General features: G+C 41.0%; 1 protein-coding gene across 7 annotated transcripts in view; it reads right to left on the bottom strand.

The window, feature by feature from the left end:
- Positions 1–26238, bottom strand: part of myt1b (myelin transcription factor 1b) — a 129287-nt gene that overhangs the window by 47901 nt on the left and 55148 nt on the right. The window lies entirely within an intron of this gene.

A 26238-nucleotide genomic window follows, 5' to 3' on the forward strand; every position in this document is an offset into this window, starting at 1 on the left:
CAAAGTTTAGTTCAACTTCCCCGGCTGGGGAGGGGAGGACTGCTGGGCGGGTCGAGCAGAGCTGACTGACACCCCGGGAGAGCCAATAGGAAGGCGCCGTGTCCTCCTGCTGCCGGGAGCTGGACCCAATCCCAGCTTCCCAGTCGCAGTTTTCAACAACAATAGCCTGAACAGCAACAAAGAGCATCTGCTGCGCCCGGCAACTTCTCACACATAAGCTCCCCCGGCAATCTGATTTCAACTATACAAACACCCAACTCCGTCAAAGGCCTACAGCTTATTCACATGTGCACTATTTTTTGGGATCTGGACAAATTCATCTCAAACCTGAACATGATATACTGAAAATATGAACAATGTATACAATATTGACACAAATATCACAATACACACATATACGGGTTGCAGAGAAAGAAATGACAACAAAACCAAAACCAAAGTCCATAAACTCACAGATGTAAGACCACATGGGACATTATGAAGACGCTGCATAGTAATATTTCTTAAATACTTTTTGTTATTAGGGTGTTTTATTCTTCCAGTCTAACCTAATCTTCACCCGACACTCATTTATACAATATTTCTAAAATCTCTGCTGATGTTAACAACATGTTTATCATGTGATGCATGTGTGTCTCCGCTGTAGGTTTTGAACACAGGTGAGCAAATACATAGCAGATGTAGGCCTACAGCCAATTTAAGTAAGTTAGAGGAACTCTTAACTCCGGGCCTATTCACAGTGTCTGTGTCAGACAGACAGTTCCTCCCTCCCAATAGCAGATGGTCTGTCAGATAATGAGCTCTCCCATTGCTTGCTCCCCTTATAATACCCCCCCCCCAAAAAATCTCTCCAACATCTAATGGGGGGTAAAGCAACCTCAACACATTCTACTGCTTTTCTTCATTTCGTTTCTACTCTCTGTTCAAGGGAGTTGCATATTACCAAAGAAAGCTGTATTTATAACATGTATATTTATAAACCTGGTATAAAACTTAAACTAACTCGACTCAAACCAATTCAGCCTTCTTGACATTTACTATACGTTTAAATAACTGACTAATTGTGTGCTATTAAAATGAACTAAACTAAATAACAATAAACTAAACTAAGGGAAACCAAAGTTAATTGAAACTAAAATCACTTAACCCTCACTATAAGCTTGAAAAAAAAAGTCTGCTACTAAAATAAACTGAAATAAACAAAACAAAATTCACTTTACCCACACTGACATATTATAAGCCCAAACTGTTACTATTAAACTTAACTAAACTAAACTTCACTGATCTATTATTATAGGCCTACATAGCTGAATAAATGGGTGCTACTAAACTAAACTCAACTTAGAGTTATATAACTGAACTAAACTACACAAAACACAACTCTCCCATGCTTTATTTTATGCTTGAAAAGATGAATTAGTGTGCTACTAAAGTAAATTACAACATGACTAAAACATAACTAAATTAAATTCAAGAAACAATTTTTTTCTTTTAAATCTACCTTTTCAAGTCTGAATTGTCACAGTAAACTAAACCAAACTATAAACTAAAATAAAGATAACTCAACTAAACTCTGTATTATGAGGCATAATTGTAGCTACTAAACTAGGCTAAACACAACTCAACCTCCTTGACCCTGTGTATGAATGAATAGTGGAATAATTGCGTCCAACCGAACTAAACTCACTTCGTTCCTCATTGTAAGCTTGAATACATATTTTACTAAACTAAGGAAAGAAACAACAAAATAAACCACTTTCATACGCTCAAATTATACACTCGCTAGACAACATAAAACTGATCTGAAATAAACTAAACAGTTGACCCAAAACCATAAGCACAAATTATTTTAACTGAAATTAAATAAACTGAAAGAAACAAAAGCCACTGAACCCACTTATTCATGCCTGAATTGTCACAATCAAAACTAAACTCACTTTATTTCTCTAAACTCAATTTAAGTTGCCTCAACACAACATCCTTGATCCTTTATAATAAGCTCCAATAGCTGTGTGCTAATAAACTTAACTAAATGAAACAGACTTAAATGTAACTATGAGCCCAAATTGTTGAACTAAATAAACTAAATGGACAGAAATAAACAAGATCAACTCAACCCACTTATTTAAGCCTGATTGTTACAATTAATCTACATTTTAAAAAAAATTGACCCACTATTATAAGTTCAAATTGTTGCTATACACTAAACTTTCTGGAACAACTTTCTTCCTCAAGTTGAATGGCTGAAAAATGGTGTGCTATAAACTAAACTAAACGGAACCAGAAGACTCTCTGCTTTAAGCATCTACACCAGTGTTGTAATGTAACAAAGTACAAATACATCACTACTGTACTTAAGTAGAATTTTTACGTATCTGTACTTTACTTTGTTATTTATATTTCTGGAAACTTTTACTTTTACGCCACTACATTTCCAAAATAAAATTTATACTTTTACTCCTCTACATTTCCCCTAAGCATCTTAGTTACTCATACTTCAAAATAAAATCAGAAGAAATTTATTACACTGAAAAAAAGGAAGTTTGGCGAATCATTGCTCCTAAATTGCCAAGATAATGCACGCTCCATTCCAGTTGGTGATGTGTGTGGGTTTGTGGCCAAGCGGCAAAAAACAAAACAAAAACAAACAGGCAAAAACTAAAGAAGAAGAGAAGGAAGCATAATGACTGATAATGTCATGGAAGCACCTGGTGCAGGCTCTGCCGCCATGGTAACAGACGATGACCACCCCGACGACAGTGGTGATGAAGATAACATTACTCACCTTTGGCCATAAATTTCATAATCAAAGTTTTTTTTTTAACTTTCACTTTTACTTCTAATACTTACTGTAAGTACATTTAATATCAGAACATTGCTATGGATACTTAAGTACTGTTAATATCAGATGCTTTAAGACTTTTACTCAAGTAATATTCTAAAAGGAGACTTTAACTTCTACCAAAGTCATTTTCTGGTAAGATACTTGTACTTTTACTCAAGTATTGCTTTCAAGTACTTTATACAAGACTGATCTGATCTTCCAACTGACACAAACTTTTTAATTTAAAATATCGTATACCACTATTTCTACACATTATTCTTATTATCTAGTGAACACTGCTGACCTCATTCTGAACATTAAGCTGTTAAAACAGTGCTCTTAAGTAAGCAAGTAATTTATTTGATACAGCACCTTTCACAGACAGTGTCACAAAGTGCTTCACACAAAAGACATTTGATTAAAATACAATAGGATCCATAACAGGAAACAAACAAGCATCAACAAATGCAATTCCAACGAGGATTGAAAGAATAAAACCCCAAATTATAAACATTAGACAAAAGCCAGTCGAAACAAGTATGTTTTCAGTTGCTTTCTAAAAGCGTCAACCGAGACTGCAGAACGCAAGTTAATAGGGAAGGGCGTTCCACAGAGTCGGAGCTACCACTTCAAAGGAACGATCACCTTTAGTCTTTAAACGAGTGCGCGGGACCACCAGTAGTCCCTGGACCACCAGTAGTCCCTGGTTAGAAGACCTGAGGGACCTGTTAGTGATGTACGGATGGAGCAGGTCAGAGATATGGACAGGCGCCGGTCCATGCAATGCATTATATGTAAGAACAAGAACTTTGAATCGGATCTTGAACTTCATTGGAAGCGAGTGTAACACAGATAAGACAGGAGTGACGTGCGACATTCTGCTGGACCTGGTCAACAGCCTAGCAGCAGGATTCTGCTCTAGTTGCAGACGGTCCTGGGACGACTTGCTAAGACAAGTGAAAATGGAGTTGCAGTAATCAAGCCGTGATGAAATAAAACTGCTTAAGAATATGAATATCCAAGTTGTCCAAGTAAACACATCTCTCCACGTCCCTTCACAACCCATCACCACAAAAAAAAGCAAAAGAGAATCACATACACACACACACACACAATAAATCTACTGCTTATTAAATCGGCCAAATTTAGTGGAGAAAGAAGGTGTTGCTGTTAAGGAGGACTGCTGGGTCTCCACTAATGCCACAGTGAGTATTTTATCTGAGGGTGCCAGACAGCCTCTTGTATTCCTACTGAGCACGGTGCTCTCATTAGCCTATTAACTTCACTATTCACCCCCTCCCTTCTGTTCCACTACCCTGATAGGACCAAGCACCAACCCCCACACACACATACACACACTGAACGTTCACAGGCATATGCAAACGCACAGAAATTAATGTGTGCGCACAAATACACACATCCCCCCCCACCCACCCCTTTCCTCTTATTCTCTGCTGTGTATAACAAGCAGCTGAACTCTGACATAGCCTCCAGCTGTCCAGGAGACGATGGTGACAATAAAGTTTAAACAAATACGCACACGCGCGCGCACGCACGCACACACTGAAGAGCTGTAAACAGGACCTTGTTGAGAAAATGACCCATGTGAGCTAATTAATGGAAATTTCAATGCGTCTTCATCATCATCATTATTCTAAAGTCCTCTTAAATGTTCACTCCTACGCTTTCATTATCATTATTCAGCATCTCGGATAGAAACAACTTTCAACCAAGCTGGTAGAGAGACAAAAGGGTCACCGCCTTGCTGGAAGGGGAAACGTTTTTCCCTTTGATAAATGTGCAGATTTTTTGTTAAGATAATTTCTTTTGGGCATTTATGCCTTCAGTTTGATAGGACAGCTGAAGACGTGAAAGGGGAGAGAGAGGGGAATGAAATGCAGCAATGGGCCGCAGGTCGGAGTCCAACCCGGGCCCGCTGCGTTGAGGAGTAAACCTTTATATATGGGCGCCCGCTCTACCAACTGAGCTATCCGGGATCTGTGTTTGAAGTAACACAAAAAGTAGGAGGATGTGTATAATTTGGGGAGACACTCTTGATCTGGGGATATGTGTGTGTGTGTGTGTGTGTGAAGAAAAAGAGATGGACACACACTTACACATCCCAGGCTGAAACACGGACGGACATTTGACATCAGAGTCCTGCTCCCAGTCTCATGATAACAATCAGGTTCATAACACGATGGCTTTATTGCCCTCCCTCCCTCCCTCTCCCTCCCTCTTTCACACCCCCAACCTCGCTCTCTCTTTCTCTCTAACATCCATGCAGCATGATCATACCCATATCTGTCAGCTCCTATTAGCCACAGCTACAGTAAGCACGCCACCTACAACTCTATGGGGAAGGGAGCTTTTAAAGATCAATCTTTGTAGTTCACTTGAACATCCATTGAACATATGTTTGTTAAAGGATCGGTTCAAATTCTTTCAAGTATGTCTTAAAACAACACACGCTCTAATGTACAATAACCCAGTTTTAGTCCATACTGTCAAGAAATCAAAAGTCCAACACCTAAAGATATGTAGTTTACAAAGACATATGATAAGCTGGAAGCAGCGAATGGTTGGCATTTATTTAAGGGGGATAGCAACACAAAGAGGGACAGGATTGGAAGATTTCTACTTAATCTGGCAAACTCAGACTGATGAGGCCTCACACCCCCAACCGGGACCGTCAGACACCACCTACCAAGAGCCTGGGTCTGTCCGAGGTTTCTTCCTGAGAGGGAGTTTTTCCTCGCCACTGTCGCTCTGAATGCTTGCTCTTGGGGGAATTACTGGAATTGTTGGGTCTTTGTAAATTATAGAGTGTGGTCTAGACGTACTCTATCTGTAAAGTGTCTCAAGATAACTCTTGTTATGAATTGATACTATAAATAAAATTGAATTGAATTGAATATTATGGGTAAACTTGTGTATGTGTTTTTGCACTGATATTGTTTCACTTGAAACAATTGTGAACCTATCCTTTAACATAATCAACTTTGGTGGCTTTAACGTGACACAGCCTGCCTCTAGCCTGCCACTTCTCCTTCCTCTCTCTTTTTGTGGGAGTTAAGAATTTGTAACAGGCGCGCACGCACGCACACGCACACAATCACACACACACACACACACACACACACACACACACACACACACACACACACACACACACACACACACACACACACACACACTTTCTTAGTAAAAGGAAAAGGCCAAGAGACAGACAAAGTTTGGTCTGGATGCCACTTTGGATGACCCTCATCTCTCAGAGACACACCCCCCACCTCTCTCTCTACCCAGCCCGATACACAGCTTGGGCCTCCCAAAGAGGGGGGGGGGGCACACGTGGAATGGGGTCAGCTCTGCCAAAAGGCATCACATCGCTCCACTCCTCTGTGTCGTCTGCTCCTCTGTCTGTCCACTGTACCTCTCTGTCACTTCGCCTGTCACTTACACTAATCTCCACTTACTGTGGGAGTTTTTTTTGTTTTTCCCTTCTCTAACTTATCGTCAAGCGTGAATCTCTAAATGTGCTCGGCAACGCCTCGAGCCATGCACCATCTGAAGGAGTTGTAAATTAGCCGTCCTGTCACACCCCTCCTTGTCTACCCCCGTGGTCCAGACTAGCATCACAGCGCCCACACACTCCTCCCCGTGTCCCACACTCTGCTCCCCTGCTGAGGGCGACTGGCCGACCCTCCGTCACCCCCTAAAGTCACTGAGTCAAATTCTTTGAGCCCCCCCTTCTGCTGATTTCTTCACTTCCCTTTTCCCATCCTGAGTCGCTGCACCTTCTCTTCACACATGACCCACCCTTTCATCGTCTCTCGTTGCTCATGCCGGCAACTATTCCCATCTCCTCTCCTCTCTTTTTTTTCAGTTCTCCAACTCTATCTTTTCCCGTCTTTCAGCCCTCTCTCTGTAGGTCTCTCTCCCTCCTGCGCTCACCCGGCAGCAGCAGGCTGGGCAAATATGCACCCTGAGCAGCGGTAAATACAGACAGCACTTCACATACAAGGCCTGATTACAATGACAAAGGCTGCCACACTTTAGGGAGGAGCTTGGAGCAATTTGGAGGCTGCGGGGGCCATTGAGCGAGTGGCATACTTAATGGGCTTTGTGTGCCAGAAGAAAAGGTTCTGAGCTTCTGGGCCCAGCTGTCACTATGGAAAATATCAGACTGACACAGCACCCGACGCTCTTTGGCTTGCTCTCTTTTCTTCTTTCAACCCCCCCCCCCTCCCTCTTCTCTCTCCACTCCTTTTTCTCTAGTTAGTGAGCACAAAAAAGTGAAAGCTGTTGGAAGAAAGAAAAAAAAAACTAAATGAGAACTCCCTCTCTTGATCTCTCTCTTTCTCACACTCACAGAAAAAAGCAAGCATGCATTCACAGTCACGCACACACACACACACACACACACACACACACACATAATGCGCAGTAGGCTGACTCTGCAGCAATTATTCAAACCCTAAACCCAGAGGGATAAATTACATTATTACATTTCACTACTTAATTAAGTGTGTGGATAGTTACTAAGCGTTAGCCATCATGCATGCATAATGCAGTCAGATATAGGCACTGCGCTTCATAAAGCACCCTTTCATTACCAAATGTATGGCAGAATAAAAACAAACGTGTTTGTGTGGAATAAATGCACATTAAGTGCAAATATATGACTGTTAGGCCTCACATGGCAAAACTAACTCCAACATTAAGTGGATTTCCAGCAGCGCCAAACGACTGGAAATTATTTTTCTCCAGTGATAACGGGGCTTGGCCAGGAAACAACGACTGAAAGATCCTCAGAAGCAGCTCTTTGGTTACGCTTTCTGAATCCTTGCACGCAAAGAAGCGCTCACACTCCAGATCCAACTGTATTACACCGGCTCTATGACTTATGGCACTGTAACACCGAACATAATACACACACCCACGCGCGTACACAGCAAGCCTGTGCCCAGGCAAGCACGCACTGGAGGCACAAACACATGCACACAGCCGCACAGCGCTGCATTATTGAAACACAGCACAAAGCCAGAGTTGGATGTTGTTTCACCTAATCTCTTTGATACCACTGTGGTGCTGCTAAGCTCCAGAAAATCAGCTTAGCAGATGTCCTAAAGTGTAGGTGGCTTGTTTCGTGAGGCAAGAGAAGAAAATGCTACAAGAAGAAGAAGAAGAAGAAGAAGAAGAAGAAGAAGAAGTGAAAGAGGAAGGGGTGGGGGCAGGGCCACAGATTTGGAACAGGGCCCTGACGAGTTCAACTCAATCCCCTTTTTACTTCTGTCTGCCAGGCACAGTTGTTCCAGCAAACTAGAAGGAGTCTTTTTTTTTTTTTTCTTCTCAATTCCATCCTTTCTTCTCTCACTTTTCAGAGTGCTCACAATACTGCCTGTGTGTGTGTGTGTGTGTGTGTGTGTGTGTGTGTGTGTGTGTGTTATTTTTCCAGGCCAAAGAAATTTTTGTACTTGGGATCACGGTGGTGATAATGATCATAATAAGGATTTTCTTTTTCACAAGGTTGCACGTGCTGGTTTGCCTTCAAGCCCTAACCTGTACTCAGATGTCAGCTGATTACAGTCACAGCCTACACACGCACGCACACACACACACACACGCGTTGCATGCATTATCAGCACAAGTGAGACATCTGTATGCAAATGTCATTATGCTGTTGGGGAGGAGGCTCGCAGAGGGCCGGGGGTGAGTGATGTTATGGTAGTGAAGGAGGGACTGAAGAAGGTCGGAATCTAAAGGAGTGTGTGTGTGTCAAGAGCTGTATGTTATCACGCTGACGGTACCCATAGAAACCAACTAATCCAACTCAAAGATGGCTCACCGATGCTGTCATCTTTTATCTTTTTCTCCAGCCTCATGCATTGCGCGTGTTTTACTCGCTCACACACACGCAAACACGACTGTTTTAAGAGTGATAAAACATCACATCCTTCATTGAGATACTTCAGTTCCATGGGGAGATTAAAAAAAAGAAGAAGAAAAAAGGTGAAAAATCTCCAAGTGTTGCACAGCGAGCTGTGTCCATCCTGAAAAAATGTAGTTCATTCCACTCTTGTGAATGATGCATGCATGGCCGTCTCCTCAGTTGTTTCTAAGTGACTGTGTGGTATGTAGCAGGCATGGATGTATGTAGCACTTCAGTCTCAAACCATCACGTCCTAATGGCAGCGCCTCGTATGTCCATGGTGACGGGAGGAAAAGAGGCAAAAGGGAATATAAAGTGATGGAGACAACAGACATACTGTGGACATAGCAAGCCATACAGTGTGCACATACACCTGAGACTAATTATTTGTGTTGTGTGAGCTTTCAAAATGTTTTCTCTATGCGTTGTTCTTGTTGATGGAAAGTCACACATACACACACACACACACACACACACACACACAGAAAATGACAAATTCATAAGACTATACTATATTACTATACTATTACTATACTTTACTAATTAATTTAATTTATTATCTTTTTTGAAATAATTGTATTTTGGTGTAAAGTATGTTTGGTTACTCCCACAGCTTCAAAGTTCATTTGTAAATTACTGCGCATGTGCAGTAAAATTAAATGTAAAAAAAAGAAAAGAGGACAAAAAGTGGTTCACTATACTATGGTACAACATTTCCCATTAGACTGAGAAAAGCTCAGCACTGTTTGGATAAGAGTTTGAAGACTTGCCATGGAACATGTAAGACCGAATTAAGCCAACGATAACTTCACATGTCACAGTTTTCTGGCCTCATGTCTTGGGATTTGTGAGGAGCCACGCTAACTGGAGCAATAACTGGAACATGTGGCTGCCTTCTGCAAAGTCTAACTGAGATCTACAGTATGAGTAGATGTTAAAACTTACAAACAAAAAGTGTTAGAGGCAAGTTTAATCTTGTCACTGTTTCAACAGTAAGAAAGGTAGTTTTTAATTATACTAACTTCACACTTCCATTATTCTCTAATATATTAAACATTTGACTAATCGAAGACTCAAAAAGTGAATGTGCTCTGTGTGGACTGTGTTGTTTGATCAGATCTGATTGCCCACCCCACAGCTAGGGCTGCAACTAACGATTATTTTCATTATCGATAAATAGCTTTGTCTATATAATCTCATAAAATTGTGAAAAATGGCCATTATTTAAAAACAAAAAGCAGCAAATTCTTACATTTAAGAAGCAGGAACCAGATGTTATGTTGTGTTACTCACCAAAACACATTGTGTGTATCCTTGAGGTCCAATGAAAGTGCTGAAAATGTCCTCCCTCATAAAACATATGCCAGAGAACCAGAGGATTTTTGCTAATTTAGCTTGAAAACAACTGAAACAATTCCTCGATTGTCAAAGTATGTGGTTACACTTTACTGGAAGGTATGTACATAAGAGTGGCATGACACTGTCATGAACGTGTCATAAACATTATAAACAATTCATAAATGTGTATGACATTACGCTTCTTTTAGTAAGTGTACTTCAGTTTTTGTCATGACAAGTTAGGGTTAGGGTTAGGGTTAGGGTTCCTGTGTCATGACTGTGTCATGTGTTCATGACAGTGTCATGTCACTCTTATGTAGATACCTTAAGTAATGCTGCATTCCAGATACAGTTTTTAGCCCATAAGTTACGACTTCAAGTCACAACTCACAACTTGGCAGCTTTCCAGGCAAAGTCATCACAAACCCCTCTAGCTAGCGTTAGCTAGCAGCTACCTAACGTTGACGTTAGCTAGCTAGGTTACTTTACGTTTCCTATTTATGTCTATTCATTTCTACTTATCACTGTTAATAAACAGTGTCTGTACAGCATCAACAGGGGTCGCCATTGTTGTTTATGTGTGTGTGTGTGATGTCAAAAACTGTAACTGGGAGTAGAACCATCTGGTACACGAGTAGTAAGTTACGCGTTTGACTGCCGTTCCAGGGCACTTTCACGGGCAGAAGGTTGTGAAAACACGAGTTACGGGTTGCCTGGAACGCACCATAAAGTGTTACCAAATATTTTCTATTTTCGGGAAAACCTGTGTCTTTGTAGCTGTTTTTTCTGCCTGTCAGGCCACAGGAGATCACTGCACATGCAAACTACCCAGTTCTTCCCCTGCTTCTTCCAAATCAAGTTTTTATTTTTTTATTAACATTCAATCCCTCCTGGGAAATTCCCAGGAAAGGTTTTCCTGACAGCAGGTTGGTCTGTTTTGAGATTGAAGATTTAGATCCGGCCCATAAGTGTAAAAGCTTTAAGGAATCAACAGAATGTCTGTTGATTTGTTTCAGTGTGACTGAAAATATGAAAAGAAAACTGGAGATAGAAGGTTTACGGAGGACAGTAATAGGTAGTTTGGATTTAAGAGTCTGTCAAATAGCAGATAAGAACACAAGTGCACACTCAAAAACGTTTTGAAGATTTGGGAAACATTGGTTCGCATGTGATAAAAGACACTAGAAATAAGGAATCATCTGTCCCTGTCTAAAGCTATACACACACAGGCACGCACGCACACACGCACGCACGCACGCATGCACGCCCACACATACACACACACACACACACACACACATTCTATCTCTCCCTCTCTTTGTCAGGCTGATGGGTAATTGAGGCACTCACAACACAGATCGGGGCTGCAGTGTCATGCTGTGCCCTGGGTCTGGTTTGCTGCCCCGGCCCTCTGGCAGCATGCTGCGACACGCTCTGGAGCGTGCGCAAACACACGCACGCACACACACAAATAAAAACACATGCTCCCGTAGGGACACATGCACACTTCACAGACACACACACTTGCACTTCACAAATGCTCATTACCAACGTACACAAATGCTAACAGGCTGTCTTTACACAAGTGTGTACAGTAACACAGACGGACAAAGACAGAAAATCAGACGTAAGGGTAGGTTGGGGCGCGCGCACGCACACACACACACACACACACACACACAAACGAACACACACTTCAAGATCACTTGAAATCACACTTCCACAGACTACAGCATGCCCCGGCAAGTCACTGCCCTCCTGATTTTCTCTCTTCTCCCCTCTCTTTACCTCCTCTCTCCTATTTCCTTCCTCTTTTCTCTCCTCCTATTTCCCTTCCTCTCGTCCTGTCTCCCCCCGCTCCTGTCCTCTCTTATCCTCTCTTCTCTGCTCCTCTCTTTACCTCTCTTCTCTACTCCTCTCATTTCCTCTGTTCTTTACTCCTCTCCTGTCTTTTCCTCTCTTCTCTACTCCTCTCCTCCCTCCACTTCCTCTCCTCTCCACCTGTTTGTCAGACCTTAGGCAAACAGGCTTGGCCCTAGGCAACGTTGAAGCCTCTTATGCTCCTCTTTACTCTGCATCCCTCTCCATCTCCATCCCTCTTTCCTGGCGATCATCCAGTTTAAACAGAAGGCTCTGCTGGGAAAGAGAGTGGGATAAAGACAGAGAGCAAGAGAGAGAGAGAGAGAGAGAGAGAGAGAGAGAGAGAGAGAGAGAGAGAGAGAGAGAGCTGCATGATTCATGATGCCCTGTAATGAAGCCGGTCCAGTCTTTCAAGTGTTTGGTGTATAATGGAGTTTCAGGGACAGGCCTATCATTTTCTCTTAATAGCGCTTTCTCCGCCGCACGCCATGACCCCTCTCTCCAAGCCCCCGCCCCACACACCCCTACTGTGGTAACTGCACATTACCACGGCACACGCACACACATCCACACACACAGCGATTACCGACAGCTGCGGGAGTTTCTGAACGGCAAAAGTGGCCAATTTTCTCTCCCTTCCATTTAAACAACAAACAGGGCATCATGTTAAAATGGGCAAAGGAAGAGAGAAGGGAAATTGGGCTGATAAGGGTTATTGTGAATCAGAAAGAGAGTGGGTTAGCTGCTGGGAAGTAGCAGTGCGTGGCGAGCAGTGATTTTAATATTCTTGAGGTATACTTAGAGAGAGACAGCACTCACAACGAGAGGCCGCAAAGAAATAATGTTGATGGATTTCAGGTTTTTGGGGAAGAGGCTGCATAGTTGCAGTGAACTTAAATTTAAAACGCGTGTTTTTATGTTCTTTCACCTCTAATCTAAAACAAAGATTTTACTTTCAAAACCTAGGGCTGACATTTTGGAAAGTGAAGGTCAATTGGTCCAATCTTCATCTTTTCAAGAAGTACATTTTGAGGCTTAGACTTGAATTTAAGGTAAAGGTTGAAACCCTTCAGTGATGAATGTATTCAATCAATGGTTCTCATACAAACAAATGTGACAAATGTGTGTGTGTGTGTGTGTGTGTGTGTGTGTGTGTGTGTGTGTGTGTGCGGGTGGGTAGGGCCAGTTTTACCGGAGCAGATTGTAGAGTGTGTGTGTACAGACCAGACCTGAGATTACTGAACAGATTGCACAGCTGGCAAGCAGCCCTCTCTCCACATACAAACAGACGCACACGCACGCACGCACACACACACACACACACACACACACACACACACACACACACACACACACACACACACACACACACACACACACACACACAAATGCAGGGCCAGAAAAACAAATATTGACAAAGTATTGATCCTGGGTGTATTGGTCCATATTGCCAAGGCACTAATGCCAGGAATATCATTCTGGTCCACATGCGGTTAAACTCTCTAATTAGCTGAGTTGTATTCGTAACAAAACAAATTCTAAAGTTCAAACGAGGTCACAGTAGCGCCGGTCACCTAGTAAAACTGATATTTTATGGTTATGTCATGGTTACAAGATTAAATAGATTTGCAATCTGCAGTAATTGTAAAAGTAATTTGCTCAAAGTGAACAATAAGCAAACTCATGTAGATATACAAGTGTAGGAATAATCTCAAATGATCACATTGTTAATCTCATGTCTGCTCAGAGCAGCAAGAGCCAGTCAGAGACAAGGATGTACCCCATTTTTCATTCTTTAAAAAACAAAAAAAACACCTAATTTGTTTTGCTGTAGTTAGTTTAAACATAGTTTTAATTTTTAACAAACGCCATGCTGTCTGTGTGAAATTCTAAACTCCAGTAGCAATTCACATGTGGCATCATCTAATACAGTATAGCTATGAGATTGTATATACTTATAATTATTAATAATGAATGACTAGAGATTAAATATTCCCTCCAGACATATGTGTGGTATATACAACTACTCTATATCTGACACTATTTGTGTCTGTTTTTTCCACAAAAAAGTTCAACAACCTTACTAAAAAGTCCTAAAATGACAGCTAGTTACTCTCCTTCAATGAAAAATCAACAATTTATGAATATGCAAATATTGTCCATTTAAAATAATTTGTGAAATCAAAAAATCCAGCTGGTACGTCCACATACAGAGGAGCTTTTCCCCTTCGGTAGAGGAATGGGGGAAAAGTATCTAGTGTCAAAACTCTGTACATACTGTACATTATTCTGCACAAACATCCTCAAACAAGGGACTCGATGGGGGAACTCGGACGGAATTGAAACCAAAAGTAAACCAAACTGAGGCAGAAAAAGAAAATCATATAAAAAGGAAAAAAATCAATTCCAGGTTTATTCTTGACAGAAAGAAAGAAAAAAAGAAAGAAAGAAAGATGCTATCTTATTGATCATGACCAATGATATTTTGTACAACCACTAACTGCTGTCTCTCTACTGCAGCCATACTCTTCACCAACGTAAGACATCTCTGGAGCTCTTTTAAATTTAAAAGTACTTTTAATTATAAGAAATTTGATGAACAGATTTTATTTTTAAAGGGACTGTACTCGAAATACTGAGAAAAAAAAACAAACAGCTCTCACAGACTCCTCCCCAATATGTGAAATGCCTATGACCACATGCACTTACATGCACTAACATCCACTAACATGAACTAACATACACTAACAGGCACTTACATGCACTAACATCCACTAACATGAACTAACATACACTAACAAGCACTAACATGCACGCACGGATGGAAAACAAAGAACAGAGAAGCTCAGATCACAACACACACAGAGGGACTGTGACTTCATTCTCTGCTCAAGACGCCATTATACTCCACTATATCTCAAAAATTTGTTTTCTGCTATATTAATGTTCTGATGTTGAGTACACCGACTTTAAGTTTGTAAAAATTTTTTTTTAAGTATGTTTATCTTAATTTTATCTTTCACTTATCTCTAAAATTTCAGTTTTAGCAATTTAACAATGAAAGCGCAGGTACCAGTTCATAAAAAAAGTTTCTCCTGCCACTCTGGCAAGTGCCAAAAGCCATAGCTGTACGCACGCATCTGCACAGGCTTGCACTTTAATTTTCTTGCCTTTTCGGTGTTCTAGTTAATGGTTACACCTCTGCGCTTACTGCCTCGGTCCTTCGACTTAGAGAGGAAGACAAAAACGACAGAAAAGTTGGCTTCCAGTTTTTCCCGTCCATGGAACACCTGCCATTCCATGCCATGCCATCCCTGCTATGTGTAGCGTGGCTTTGTTGCTGCCAGGATGCAGGGGCAGTCTTGTCTTTGTGCGTCAGCTCTTTGTTTCCCCCGAGGGTTAAGAGAGAGGGGACTTCTCTATGAGTTGAACAAATAAACAGCAGAGTGCACGAGTGACAAAGCCAGGGAGGGAGCACCTGCCAAAGGCTTTGTGTCTCTTAATAAGGCACACTACTGTCTGTGAGTGCACATTGCACAGACAACCCCCCCCACACACACACACACACACACACACACACACACACACACACACACACACACACACTGAGAGGAAGATATTTAAACACACACACACACACACACACATATATAAATATATATATATATATATATATATATATATATATATATATATATATATATATATATATAAATAAATATATGTATGTATGTTGAATATATATAAATATTCAACATACATACATATATACATGTACCTACCGGAGTATCCAATAAGTATCTACTGTATGTACAAAATATATATAAAAACATGCAGTACATATATACAGACATGTATATATGCGAGTGCGGATCGGGCCGCATTTTTCTGTCCGAGCCCGGCCCGTGTCCAACAGAGCAGTAACCGAACCCGGCCCGAGCCCGACAGGCATTCATTTATGTCCGAGCCAAACCCAAGCCCGACGCAGCTAAAATCTCGTTTTTTTTTCTCATACTAATGACACGTGTACGTTTGTTTGTGTGGAAAGCTTTTATTAAGCCACTGTAGGAAGGCATTCGGAAATGTAAACAGATGAGCACCTACATAATAAGCTGTTTTAAATTTAAAATGTTCAATGCCTTATCTGCGCTGATGTGACCGAGCCCGACCCGAACCCCGAACATCATTTCTAAATATCTGTCCGAACCCGGCCCGGCGGGTACCGGGAAAAATGCATAAAGTGACATATATAACGTGGAAAAAGGTGACAAAAAACATTGAAAAAAAGGAACAAAACGTTGAAAAAAAAAAGTTTTAATTTTACGTTTTGACCCAGAAAAACAAAAAGTTGCACGGTTGATGGGAAGACAATACAAGGGTTAAAGGGACAGTACTCAAAGTACTGAGAACAAAAAAAACAGCGGTGTGAGAATGCCTCCACATGCATGCCTCCACGCAAAGTCCACACGCGTTTCATCCTGTTCACCATGGAGCATTGAGGTCTGTTAAAAATCTTAAAACTCACCACTGCTCCTTGTATGCTCGGGTTGGCTGGTCTGCACTGTCCACTCGTAGACTTAATCTTTGGCATATTTTTATTTTAAAAGATATTCTCGGTCTGCTTCCACAGCTCTAAATCCATGAGAAAAAACAGGAAGTTATTGTCTTTGTTCCCAGGGCTTATAGTGCGTTCCATTTGTACTCGGAACTCGGATTTTCCAAGGTCAAAGTTGGAAAACACGACCCCTGACCTCGGATTTCCGAGCTCAGAACTCGGACAACCACCAAGTACCCCGAGCTAATAATCCAACATGGCTGCTCAACAGTTGTGAAAGTTGTAGTATCATACAGTTATCAGCACTTCTGTCTGATTTGTGTCACGCTAAATCAGTTGTACACGCAGCGCTGTCCATAATCTATCCGTGGACACGTTGTTACTCTGTATGCACACAAAAACAGCGTAATGCGTTGTTATCAACTGGTATTGATAACAATGGCTAACCTGACTAGAGTTAATGAAAACAATGAAAATCCGACTTGTAAATGGAACGCGTTCACCTCGGGTGTGACGTCATTCCCAGCTTCGGTTTCCGAGTTCCGAGGTAAATGGGACACACTATTATTCCTGTTATCTGTCCCTAAAGTCCTCACTAAATTGGGAAAAAAAGTGCGTTTAAATATGCTTCTCATGGAGCGATTTGCAAATTTACCTGAACCTTCGTGAGTTGGCTTCACTAGATGCTTTTAAAGTAATTTTGGACATGGAGGCAGGCACATCTGGCTGTAAATGTTTTTGACTGATTGATCTGTTTAATCCCTGATGTACTGTAGATTACTTCTGACTAACACTGATGAATATTTTGGTATTTTATGATCCTGTATTTTCATTGTGAATTATTTTATGTCTGAAACTCTATTAACTGTGCTGCTGCCTGTCTTGGCCAGGCCACTCTTGTAAGAGTATATTCCTTGTTAAAGGTACAATATGTAACATTTCTGCTTTAAAATGTCTAAAAATTACCATATGTTATATGTTATATATTTTTATGAGTTGTGTTCTTACACTATCCCAAATGTTTCCACCAAATGTCAAACCCAGAGAAATCTGTTATTTTATTTTCAGACACGGCACGTTTCCTTTAGTCGCCCGTCAGTGGCGTCATATAACCTTTCACCCTCCAGTTATTCTAACTTCCGTCAGAACACTGGCACCAAGATGATAGTTCAGGAGTAATTGTAAATCATACAATGTCACAGAAAAAAAATACTTGTAACCGTAATACTGCTTTTTTTTGCCATACAGCCTAATTTTGTGATTAATTACATCCCACTTTTTATCACAGTAATACAACAGAGACCTTATCTATTTTGAAAGTTCAGTATCGATACCGGCTTGACGTTACTACAATGTGCTAACGTTGATGCTAACGCTTTGTGGGTAACATTATGAGGTTACAACATCGTTCAACACGCTAATAAAGTTATTTTTATATGACTGTTCGACCACAGCTAACAGGACTGAGCTAACCCACGAATAACTTCACTAGTAACGTTAACGTTAGCTGTATAGATAGACGATTAATCTAATGCTAATTTAGCCAAAGTAGCACACCCCGGTCTGTCTGCCTCACTCCCCCGGCGCAGAGAGACTCAGTCGGGATGACAGCTGACAACAGCCCCGGGACATATAGCTAGCTAGTTACCGTTAGCCCCCAGTCAGCTATCAGCCAGCTACTTTCATCACAGCAACCCCCGGCCAGAACTTATCTCCAGTGCCTGGTGTTTACGACGCTAACGGCAGTTTAATTAAACGTCGGGAAACAGACTATATCAGACCCAGCACCGAGTCACAACAGTGGCAACATCCATAGCGGTAGCTAGCTACATCTCCGTAGCGCTACCGGTGTAGCTATGTGCCGAATTTATCCCCCCCTTCGCGCTTAGCTGTCTTTACGGTTAGCTAAATTAACCCGACAAAAGGTGGGTTAAGCACCAAAACAAAAAGTTAAGATTACTGAAAAGTGAAGGGGAGATAATTCCGGGCAGCTGGGAGATGTTCTGCTGCTGCACAACAGGCATCAAACGTCCTGGATCGCCGTCGCGGAGATTTCCCCGACAATCCCCACCCACACCCGTCTCTCAGCCTCGTTTAGTAGCTAGCTAGCGTTACAACAAACCCCGTCTGCCCCGGTGTTGAAACCATCCAAAAGGTGACATTGATATGTGAAATATTTTGTGTTTTAGCTGCTGGCTACTGTTAGCTTGCTGGCTCACTAGCTAACTGGTCAGCTACAAATAAAAATCTAATCAAGAAAAACGTCATTATGTTGGGGAAACTGCAGCTATTTTATTACAATAACATGAATAAACGTAACGTGAATAAACTTGAATGGGTAAACTCGTCCGTGAACTGATGCATTCTGATTCTAACCGGCAGCGAGGGTGTTTAACACTAAAAACTCCCATAATTCCACGCAACTTCACAACGTTGTCAAAAGTCCAGTTTTACCGTCCATTGTTTTGGTTGAGAGACCCCTAGCGGCAGAAAGTTACATATTGTACGTTTAAATAAAGGTTTAATAAGAAAAAAAAAGATCAATAGTCAAAATCTCATATATTGAATGGCGCATTTTGAGCTATCCACGTGTATGTCTATGCTGTATACAGCGGATGTAAAATTATATAACATGTATTGCGAGAACGTGCTGTGCTATCGCGAGAACGTGTGTAAAAAAAAAGAAAAAAGAAAATGGTTGGGTTTAGGAAAAGAACATTGGGAAAGGCTTTAGTAACACAAAAAAACGACAAAAAACATAAAAAACACGACGGTGACCAACGTCACATGCTTAGGAAAACAAACGGTTGAGTTTAGGAAAAGAACATTGAGGGAAGGCTTTATTTAAAAAAACATAATAATAAAAACGGTTGATAAACGCCACATGCAGGACGTGACAAAATGGCATAAGAATTGGCGTGTCATACATACGCCACTTAATGAGATCAGTCTGTTATATGAGACTTCAGCCATCTAAGTTAGACAGATGAAGTTTTATCTCGCATTTGTTTTAGTGTTAAATTCCAGCTTTTGTACCAAAATGGCATGCTGAAAGATAACCACTCTTGTTTGTCACGTATCCTCAAAATCAGGCTTTTGTTTCCAAAAACGCATCAAAATGAAGGTGAAAAACTCAAAGTGTATAAATTGCTCAAAACATGCAGCAAAGAAAGAAAAATGCTTTTCCGCTGCTCCTTTTCATTCTTCATGGTGTTGTGAACTTTATTACATTCATTGTATGTCAGATGCAGCTATAGGAAGTCCCACGTTGATATGTGTACCCAGCATGCGTCTCTTTCAGTGTGTTTGAGTATGTGTGTTTCAACTGATATGAAGGCAGTATACTGTAGTTTTATGGTTGAATGGGACTGTCAGTCGTAAAAGTGTGGCAGCACACACGTGAGACATATAAATGGAGATGGTCTCCTTCTCTGACAAGTTCTTTATAGCAGCCCCTGAGGGCCAAGGCCATGCAGACATTTGCTGTACCTGGAGAGGAGCAAGACGAGGAAAGGCTCTCTTCATCAGAGCTCATTCAGAGTGAAACAAAAGATGGGATTCACAGTAAAGGAAAGCGTGTGGGGAAATAAGAAAGAAAGAAAATTAACTAAAATGGTCCCGTAAAAGAGGTGAATAAAACAGAATTGAACACACTGATTTGCAACAGAACTGAGCCACTGACCTCACTCAATGATACACTTTGTAACAGCCACTAGTGTTGAAATGACAAAATAAACCAAATGGGAGCACTACATATTGTATGTCAAAAATCCAAATAATCTAAAATGTGGCTAAAATGGCTGTTTCATTATATGTACGCTGCCTGTAATTAAACATACCGGTAAACCTAAAAGAGATCACGGAAGGCTTGTACCATGTGGACGCCCAGACAGTTTTGTTGTCATTACTTTGAATTCCTCATGGGGGTGACAGAAACTACACACTATAGCTTTAAGCAATAGCTCTTGACAGGATGTGGATTGTTGTGATTATATCACAGCTAAAGGCTGTCACAACATATAACAGACTGAAGTCAGGCAATATGAGAGTCAGTTACATTCCAAATAAAATAGATTTACAATAAAATAGGCCGTCCTGGGCTGGCTGCCTGCACATACTGAGGCGGTTGCTATGAAACGTAGGTAATGTCAGCCTACGCTAGCAGTTAGCATAGGCTACTTTTTTTGCAAACACTAAAGGGTTAGTTCAGATTCACCACAGACAGAGATTAACACAAACTAACTAGACCAGCAACTCCCGTTTTCTGCAAGGTAAAAGTACTGTTTTTGTCAAAGGAGTCTGGTGGGTTTCAAGAGACGATAGATAACGGCTTCAGTTCCCCGTCAGAAAGGGCTGTCTGACAGCAAAGTAAAGCAGTGAAAATATTCTAAATATAGCGTACACTTAAAGGGATACTTTGCCTGATTTTAAACCAGCTCTGTGTCATGGCAGTGTGTGCAGATGAACGGCTTCCCTCCGGGCACCAGCCATCAGTTCGTTAGTCTCTTTTTTTCTCAGACGTGAAGTGATACTTATTGTATAAAGGAATTAGATGCCATAGCCGTTGTATATGGTTATTAGATCATGGCTATGTATATGGACCAATCAGATCCCTTGATTTGAGCTACCAGTTTTATAATATAACCGTAATGTCTTTGGTTGAACTATACTACACAGTGGCAGCTGCTGGTCTTTCAAAGAGGGGAAGATAATTTTCGGCCTACATCATAAAAATTATCCATTTATTTATACGTAAATTCTGTCCTACGTTCCTTTTCAAGAAAATGCTCTGAGACCCTGTCGTACCAACTAGGCGTCTTTGACAGTGACTTGACCAGTGTCCTCTCAACGGCCAGCAGAGCTAGGCTGCTTAAACGGCCTTGGCCCATTGTGTTACGGGTGTAGGACTTGAGCCGCTTTAAACAGGAGAAGCTCCTTTCTACACCTGCAGATGTAGCTCCAATTGTTGTACAGTTTGTAAAGCTGAGGCATTGCACTGTCCAACTCCATGTCTTTAAGGAACGCCAAGTAATCACACAGCTTTCCCCTGTTACCCTGCAAGTCCTGATCTGAATTAAACTGGTTAAAGGTTAAACTCAAACAAGGAATGTGGTGTATAATTGTATGAAATGAAGGATGAAAATTGGCTAGCAATTTCGCCAAGCAAATACCAAGAAATAGGTTGCAGCAGTTTGTCTTTCGATAACACTTGCAAAATCCGCGATGGGACTGAGCTCGAATAGCATTTATCCAATGACCGTCTAGTTTCGAAGCACTGAGAAAAACTGATCAAAGCAGCCCCACTGAAGTCCATGGACACCAGGCTTCAACAGGGAAATGCACTGTGACGCTACAGGAATGTATGAGAAGGAAATCGAGTCAGTAGACCTGCTAAATGTAGCTGATTCTGAACAATCTTGTCTTGGAGATGAACGTGTTCTAACGCATTTTTAGTCAATAAAATGTTAACACAATAGTACATATTTCACCATTAATCTTTTTGACATTTTAGGGGAAGCCGAGCTTCCCTTGCTGTCTTAAAGAAATCGCCTCTGATACTACAGTATATAAAAGAAAATTATTTTTTTGAAGAGTTGTGACCAAGACATTTTACAGTTTAAAAAATACATTTGCTCAATTATCGATGGGTTCTCATTACAAATGGGAGACAGTGGCAGTTTTACGCCTTGACGGGCGGATTGCGGTGCATTTTAGCCCGAGTCTACTGCGTGTAACCCAGAAACCCCTCAGCTTGTGTCAAAGCAAGAAGTTAACACCATACCATTTTTTGTAGCTGAAATGGCCAGTTTCTCTAAAATGAGTGAATGCAACCCACCTCTGGCTCCTCTCCCAAACACGGAGATCCACTGCCTCATAACGCGTTGACCCTTTAGGTCTCCATTTATACGAGAATGCAAACTTGCAACACTGTATGAATTCTTTACAGGAAAAGCCAAGCCAGAAGCCACAGATTAATAATGCAATTTCTATCTAAATTCTTATTTATGTGAAGCAAAAAGTTCCCCTGAGATTCTTGTATTATTCATAAGCATCCGAGAGCAAGAGGAAACAAATCATTTAGCACAATGTGTGTCTCTGTTTGTGTGGATGTGTTTGAACATCCAGTACAGTAACGCGTCAGCAGCTCTGTGTGTGTGTGTGTCCCTTAAATATGTGCATTTCTGTGTATCTATAAGAATGCTTTTTTCTCATGTTTGAATAGTTTATGTTTGTGATATCTGTATGCCTTTGCGAGATTGAAGGGGAATTTGCATCTGTTTATGTGTGAATGTATGTATGTTTGTGCATTCAAATGATTATCTGAGAGGGAAGGTATGTGTGAGCATGAATGTTAATATGTGTGTTTGTGAGTGACAAGCAGTTGGGTAATGGAATCAGGATGTATGTGCGTGTAAGTGCGTGATTGCACGTAAGTGTTTTGTGTGTGTGTGTGCGTGCGCATAGATGCAGTTATACGTTGTGTGCTAAAATGAACATGCAGAGCCACTTGGTATTCCATGCGGCTTGTCTCTTGTCTGTCAAGTACGCGCATAGGGATCGCAACTGGAAAGATTGAAACTTTGAGGAGCTGAAAGGCCTGCGTGCAAACGAGACAAATGTACTTGTTTTCGCCTTCTTAACCCCCCTCAGCTTTTCTTCATTGTCAACCCAATCATCATCATATTCCTTTTCTTCAGCCCTCTTTCTTTCTCTTCAACCCTATTCTACTCCTGAGCAGGTTTTAAAGTGAAGCGTCGCTGCAAACTGCAACATATGTGCGGAGGAAAAAGTGAGAATAGGAATACTGGAAAGAAAGCAGCAGCCGATTTTCTCTCTGCCATCAATAAAACGAGTTGTTCTGCTGCTCTCCGCTCCCTGGGAGCTGAATAAAAACGCTCATCAAAATCTAAAAGCATCTGCGGGGTGAGAGGATGGTTTCCATCTGTGATCTAGTATTAATGGAAGTGTTAATAGGGATGGTGGTTGCATGTGGAAGATCTGACAGAGAAACAGCCAGCTGCACTGGATCCTCCTCTGAACCATCAACAAGACTGGCAAGATAAATAACCACGCAGAACACAGATATGGATCTAGGCACGCACACACAGCTCTTTAGAACACGTGTGCATGAAGAGTTCAGTGCATATATAAACACAAAAACATATATAGTACAGGTCATACACATTCATGCAAACACACACACATCACAAGAACACAGAGGGGGGGACTTAGAGATAACAGGCACACATGCATTTCAATTGCATGGACAGATACAAATTGCAGATGCAGACCGTCACTTATACATAATGTGCACATAAACAAACACACGCACACAAACTGACACACCCCTGGGAGTTCCAAATAAATAATATCACACCCGGAGCTCTTGTTACTGGAAACAGCTTTCACACACAAAGCATACACAGATGTACATACAGTACTAGCATGCACAAATACAGATATGTGAGAGAATGATTGAGAAATAATTACGTACTAAGAGCACACTAAATTGACATGTTTTCACAATCTTGTGTGTGCACGCATCCAAAGCAAACACATAAAGACCAAGCATATAATGCTTGCCAACATTTATACAACCACGCAGGGCACAACAGGGCTTTGTGAAGGAAATCAGTTTAACAAGAAAATTAGGTGTGTGTGTGTATGTGTGTGTGTGTGTACATTACAAACTATAGATGCCTCTGTGAATTGATCTGTGGCCTCCCTACGATGAGTCATTTAGAAAGAGAACACAGTAAACATCAGTCTGGTTTTCTCAAACAGCTTTCCGTGATCCTACTACTGTCATAGCACTACACCGTCAATATTATATATTTTTCCTATAGTCAACAATGAACTAGTTCCTCTCTATATACTTTCTGACTTACCTACCATGCCCAAGCACATTGATTCTTACTGAAGACTTATATCTTAAAAATAAAAAAAGACTGGTGACAAATACTGTATATATTTTCACTTTTAAAAAGGTTCAGTAATTTCCTCAAACAGCTGGTCACTGTAGCTATAAACGTTGCTCAAATAGAAGGAAATAGTTCATTTGTTCGGGACTTTTTTTTTCGCGGCGCAATGATAGACATTTAGTGCTCGTCTGAGTATTTGGGGCAGCGGGACTGTGTGTGTGGGATTGAGACAAAAATAACTGCAGTGTGTGTTCATGGTAATGAAGGAACATGTCTTCCAATGTCACAGTGTGGCTCATCAAAGTGTTTTTAAAGGCCCTGCCCTCCGTTAAGGTGTGGCCTTTAGGGCCAAGAGTTATTAGCAAACTATATTGAACACATTCACTGCACCACCTGCAACAAAGTATTTCTAAGCTTTGAGTTGTCAAGTAAATATGTATTCTATAGTAAACACTGGAAGTTCAGCGTTATGTAAGAAATAAATAACAGCCCGATATTAATTTCCCCTTATCATTCTGTACTATAATACTAGGGCTATCTAGCTTGATGTCTACTTGAACAACCACTGAGGATGCTAATTTGCTGCAAGCTTTAGCGCCAAATTTTGCAGATTTTATCTTTGTGTCATCTTTGTGTGTTTAAATGAACGGTGCTCGGTGGAATGACGCAAAACGCGTAGTTTCGTGTCATTTGGCGGATCTCGGCAGACCTCCGCTGGGAGCTCCGTGGAGCCACGGAGGAAAGCCAAACGCCGTTCCTTTAAAACGTTAGTTTAGCTAACAGCTAATTCGGCTAAGCGCTAGCTGAGACAGCATGTAATCACGTTAAAAGACCCTCAAAATAAAACCTGAAAAGAACCGTTAAAATATATAACAGCTGTTACATCAGTTCTACTTTACTTGTGCTGATTTAAAATACAATCAATCAATACTTGTCTTTATTGTTATTACTGTAAAGTCTTAATTTAGCTGTAGCCTGCTTTTCCCAGTGTTTAGTTTGAGTTAATGTTATTTTAGACTGAATCAAGCTGTCAGCTTGAAAAACTAAAAGACACAGACAAACCAGTTAATTTAATGCATTTATTTTTTTTAATGCCAATCTCTAATATAGCAAATAATATATTCAACATCTCTCTTTGGCCTCTGTCTCCCTGCTTGTCTTTGGCTTTCCCTCTCCTCCTCCTCATCTCTCGCTTCTGGTGAAATTTAGTGCAGCCTCCGTTTGTTCCTTAGTCCCTGTTAAAAGACAGCAAACACAAGAAAGAGATATTTACCGTTATGAATGCTATAACGGAATGTTATACTTTTTACATGGGAAACTACTCATACATTTTAGCTTTCATTTAACAGATTTACCTCCCACCCTGCAGCTACAACTGATAAACACACCAATTTCTAAATCTCTGCCAATGTTAGGCATGTACAGTAACGGCTTATAAAAAGAGATGAAAATGCCACCGAACATTAAACTTTACCGTACAGTTAACCTAACGTTAGCTCGAGGGGTATCTACCTAATGATTATAGCAATTTGTATAATCATTAAAGCATTAAGCTTTACATTGATATAACACATTAATGGTGATAACAAATGTACGGCAAACACTAAAGATACTTACATTTTAAATGATTATTGCGATGCCGCTCCAACTCCGCTTAGGTCCACCATTATTGTTGTTTTTTAACCAGCGCATAGGATTGTGGGTGATTTGGGAGCGCGAAGGAATAACACATGTATGTATGATCTGATGGGAGGCGGCGGTGGGTGGGAATATTAAAATGTTTGGGCCGATGACGTAGGCGGCCCTG

Source organism: Perca flavescens, chromosome 7 (genome assembly GCF_004354835.1).
Source record: "Perca flavescens isolate YP-PL-M2 chromosome 7, PFLA_1.0, whole genome shotgun sequence".
Taxonomy (NCBI): domain Eukaryota; kingdom Metazoa; phylum Chordata; class Actinopteri; order Perciformes; family Percidae; genus Perca; species Perca flavescens.